Source organism: Gossypium hirsutum, chromosome A12 (genome assembly GCF_007990345.1).
Source record: "Gossypium hirsutum isolate 1008001.06 chromosome A12, Gossypium_hirsutum_v2.1, whole genome shotgun sequence".
Classification (NCBI taxonomy): domain Eukaryota; kingdom Viridiplantae; phylum Streptophyta; class Magnoliopsida; order Malvales; family Malvaceae; genus Gossypium; species Gossypium hirsutum.
This window is the reverse complement of record NC_053435.1, coordinates 61,124,403-61,129,616: the sequence shown is the minus strand read 5'-3', so window position 1 is coordinate 61,129,616 and position 5,214 is coordinate 61,124,403. Positions and strand designations below refer to the sequence as shown.

Here is a 5,214-nt window from a genome sequence, read left to right as displayed (position 1 = left end):
AGTTAGACCTGCTATTGCTGTGAATAATTTTGAACTAAAACCTAACACAATTCAGATGATACAGCAGTTTGTTCAGTTTGATGGTTTGCAGGATGAAGATCCCAACACTCACTTGGCGAATTTTCTGGAGTTTTGTGACACTTTCAAAATTAATGGCATTTTTTATGACACCGTTCACCTTCGGTTGTTCCCTTTTTCACTAAGAAACAAAGCTAAACAGTGGTTGAACTCGTTACCACGAGGGTCTATCACTACTTGGGAACAAATGACCGAAAAATTTTTACTAAAATATTTTTCGCCGGCTAAAACGGCTAAATTACGTAGTGATATCTTTTCTTTTGTGTAGATGGATTTAGAAACACTTTACGATGCATGGGAGAGATACAAGGACTTGCTAAGAAGGTGCCCTCACCATGGGTTACTGCTTTGGCTTCAAGTACAAACATTCCACAATGGTCTGAATCCTTCGACTCGGCAAATGGTTGACGCAGCTACTGGCGGAACCATCAACAAAAAAACTCCTTAAGAGGCTTATGAATTCATTGAAGAAATGTCACTGAATAATTATCAGTGGCAAGCCATGCGGACTAAGCCAACAAAAACAGCCGGCGTATATAACGTCGACTCAGTTACTATGCTGTCAAATCAGGTAGAACTTGTCAATAAAAAGATTGATGGTTTACTTGGTTCTATGCAAGTACATCCAGTAATGAGGTGTGACTCAAGTGGAGGAGGTGTGCATACAGAATATCAATCCTTCAATCCTACAACCGAAGAGGAACAAGTCAACTATATGGGTAAAAATAACTTTCGATCTCAAAATAACCCATACAGTAATACTTATAATGCAGGTTGAAGGAACCACCCAATTTTCTCCTGGGGTGGTCAAGGGAATCAAAAGCCACAACATCCTCCGGGCTACCAACAACCACCCTACCAACAGGAAAAGAAGCCAAATCTTGAAGAGATGCTCTCAAAGTTCATATTAGTGTCAGAAACCCGTTTTCAGAACACCGAGATAACACTTAAGAATCAACAAGCATCGATCTAAGGAATTGAAACTCAGAAAAGCCAACTTTCCAAACTAATCTCGGAAACACCACTAGGAAATTTGCTTAGTAATACCAAATCAAGAGAGCATGTCAAAGCAGTTACACTAAGTAGTGGGAAAGTGTTAGCGGAATCTGAAAAGAAGTTAGCATAAGAAGCTGTGGAAAGCGAAAGGAGGGAAGAAAAACCCAAAAATAGTGACAAACCAGTGCAGGAGGAATATACACCACCGGTTCTATATCCAGTAAAATTAAAAAAGATAGCATTGATGCACAATTCGGTAAGTTTCTTGAACTTTTTAAGCAATTACATATTACCTTACCTTTTGTTGAAGCCATCTCGCAGATGCCTACCTATGAAAAATTTTTAAAGGAGCTTCTAACAAATAAAAGGAAGTTCGAGGATTTATCTACAGTAGAACTCAACGAGGAGTGCTCTGCCATACTCCAAAACAAGCTGCCAACCAAACTAAAAGATCCAGGAAGTTTTACTATCCCTTGCTTAATTGGTAAACTGAATGTTGAAAAAGCACTAGCTGATTTAGGCGCTAGTGTTAATTTGATGCCATATAAAATGTTCAAACAACTTGGTCTTGGGGAACCTAAACCTACTAGGATGAGTATTCAATTAGCTAATAGATCTGTTAAATACCCTAGGGGTATTATAGAAGACGTACTTGTAAAAGTAGATAAATTTATATTCCCTATTTATTTTGTTGTGTTTGACATGGATGAAGATGTGGAAAAACCCTTAATTTTAGGGCGCCCATTTCTAGCCATTGCTAGAGCTGTGATTGATGTGGGTGACGGTAAATTGGTACTTAGTGTAGGTGACGAGGAGATGATCTTTAAAATTTATGATGCTATGAGATTCTATAGGGAACAGGATGATTCATGAAATTGACTCTATTGATCATTTTACTCAAGACTCTTTTCAGGAAATTGTACAAGAGGAGACAAAGGAACAGTATCCAGCTTAAGACGAGGAGACAGGTGAGGAACCTAATGACCATTCGTCAAGACAAGTAGAATATGAGGGTATTAAGATAAATGATCAACTTAAGCAAAAACCCTCTATTGAGGAGCCTCCCAACCTAGAACTTAAAAAATTACCAAACCATTTAGAATACGCATTCCTTGGAAATAATTCTACATTACCAGTTATTATTGCTTCTAATTTGCAACCCAAGGAGAAAGAGGAATTAATCCAAGTATTAAAAGAACATAAGAAGGCCATAGCGTGGAAAATTTCTGACATTAAAGGAATCAACCCTTCTTTTTGCACCCACAAAATTTTGATGGAAGATGAATACAAATCGTGTGTGCAAGCTCAAAGATGTTTGAACCCCAACATGAAGGAAAGTGTAAAAGCTGAGGTAATTAAACTTCTAGATACTAGAATTATTTATCCTATTTCTGATAGTTCTTGGGTAAGTCCAATGCAGGTTGTCCCCAAGAAAGGAGGCATGACAGTTGTGACCAACAAGGAAACTGAATGACGCCACAAGAAAAGATCACTTCCCCTTACCATTCATTGACCAAATGTTAGAAAAATTATCCAGACACAAGTATTACTGCCTTCTAGATGGACTCTCTGGTTACTTCCAAATCCCAATAGCTCTTGAAGATCAAGAAAAGACGACATTCACATGCCTATATGGTATGTTCGCTTACCGTAAAATCCTTTTTGGATTATGTAATGCTCCTACCACTTTTTAGCGCTATATGATAGCCATATTTGACAAACTCGTGGAAGATATCATGGAAGTCTTCATGGATGATTTTTCAGTATTCGGTAACTCTTTCCATGTCTGCCTTAAAAATTTAAAACGAGTTTTAATAAGATGTGAGGAAACAAACCTTGTGCTTAACTGGGAGAAATGTCACTTCATGGTTCAAGAAGGTATTGTATTATGGCATAAAATTTCTAGTAAAGGGATTGAGGTGGATAAATCTAAAATAGAAACAATCAAAAAATTACCACCCCCTAGTTCAGTTAAGGCTATTAGAAGCTTTTTAGAACATGCTGGTTTTTATAGAAGATTTATTAATGATTTTTGTAAAATAGCTAAGCCTTTCACTAAATTGCTAGAAAAAGATATACCTTTTAACTTCGATCAGAAATGTTTAGGAGCATTTAATACTTTAAAGGATAAATTAATTAATGCTCCAATCATAATTGCACCTGATTGGAACTTGTCATTTGAACTAATGTGTGATGCGAGTGATTTTGCAGTAGGTGCAGTATTGGGACAGCGAAGAGACAAGCATTTTCAACCTATCTATTATGCCAGCAAAACCTTAACGGTTGCACAAGAAAACTATACTACTATGGAAAAAGAGTTGCTAGTTGTGGTTTGTGCATTTGATAAATTTTGATCATATCTCATATTGTCTAAAGTTGTTGCTTACACTGATCATTCCGCCCTTCGTTACCTTTTAACTAAAACCGATGCAAAACCTCGACTCATTCGATGGATTCTCCTATTGCAGGAATTCGACTTGGAAATTCAGGACAAGTATGAAGCTAAAAATCCGCGGCTGATCATCTGTCCAGGCTCGAGAAATCCAATACCAGAGAACTAGATGATGTGGAAATAAATGATTCGTTCCCTAAAGAATAATTTTTCGCTATATCTATCTCTGAGGTACCTTGGTTTGCAGACATCGTGAATTTTTTAACTACTAACATTATCCCAAAAGGGTTAACACACCAGCAAAAGAGGCGATTCTTTAATGATGTGAAAAAATACTTTTGGGACGATCCATTTCTGTTTCGCAGATGTTCAGATCAAGTCATCAGAAGATGCGTTACAGGATTAGAAATATCAAAAATATTAGAACACTACCACTCAGGGCCAACCGGAGGATACTATAGTGGCACTAAGACAACACACAAAATACTTGAATTAGGTTTTTATTGGCCTTCATTATTCAAAGACGCTATCAAGTATGTTACTTTATGTGACAAATGCCAATGGACAGCTAACATATCTAAACATGATAAAATGCCTCAAAACTATATGCTTTCTTGTGAAATATTTGATGTTTGGGGTATCGATTTCATGGGCCCATTCCCCAGTTCATTTGGAAATAAATACATCTTAGTAGTAGTTAACTATATGTCCAAATGGGTAGAAACCCAAGCTCTACCTACTAATGATGCTAGAGTGGTAGTACGTTTCCTTAAAAACTCTTCTCGAGATTCAGAACACCTAGAGCAATTATCAGTGACAGAGGCACTCTTTTTTCTAATACCCAATTTGAAAAAACCCTTAAGAAATACGGAGTTCATCATAGAACAGCCATCCCATACCATCCTCAAACTAATGGACAAGTTGAAGTAGCAAACCGAAAACTCAAATGGATCCTTGAAAAAACGATAGAATCAAACAGAAAAGACTGGGCAACAAAAATAGACGATGCCTTATGGGCTTACAGAACCACTTTTAAGACTCCTATAGGGACATCACCTTACAGACTTGTTTATGGAAAAAGTTGTCATCTACCATTCGAACTAGAGCATAAAGCTTTTTGGGCTATTAAATTTCTATACCTTGATCCCGAACTTGCAAGAAAAAACAGGTTGATGCAGCTAAACGAGCTAGATGAATGGCGAGCCAATGCTTATGAAAATTCACGCCTATACAAGGAAGCAACAAAGTGGCGCTATGATGTTCGTTTAAAGCAACGACAACAATTTGAAGTTGGAAATCTCGTCTTACTATACAATTCAAGACTCAAATTGTTTCCCAGGAAACTAAAATCACGATGGTCAGGACCCTTCGTAATTCAATCTGTTCATCCATATGGCACAATAGAGGTAAGTCACCCATCATACGGTACTTTTAAAGTAAATACACACCGTCTCAAACTTTATAATGGTGAGAATTTTAAAGTCGATGGAGAGGAGCTACGACTGCACAAACTGACCTGAATATACCAACAAGGTAAAAGTCGAGCTTAGACTATAAACAAGCGCTTCTCAGGAGGCAACCCGAGTACTAACGATTTTAAATTATTTTAAATTCAAGTTTTAAACATTTAGGTCACTCACAGGGTTTTTGAAGCACAGGTTCCTAACTTTACACGGTCGATCACACGGACGGCCGTGTGACCAACACGGAGGGAAACACGGCCGTGCGAAAATAGGGTAAAAGATTTC

General features: G+C 37.5%; 1 non-coding gene across 1 annotated transcript; it reads right to left on the bottom strand.

Annotated features, from left to right (window-relative positions):
• Positions 1 to 313: 313 nt before the first annotated feature.
• Positions 314 to 420, bottom strand: LOC121211548 (small nucleolar RNA R71). The gene has a single exon (XR_005906772.1). It is a non-coding gene; the product is annotated as a small nucleolar RNA R71 (small nucleolar RNA).
• Positions 421 to 5,214: the final 4,794 nt, after the last annotated feature.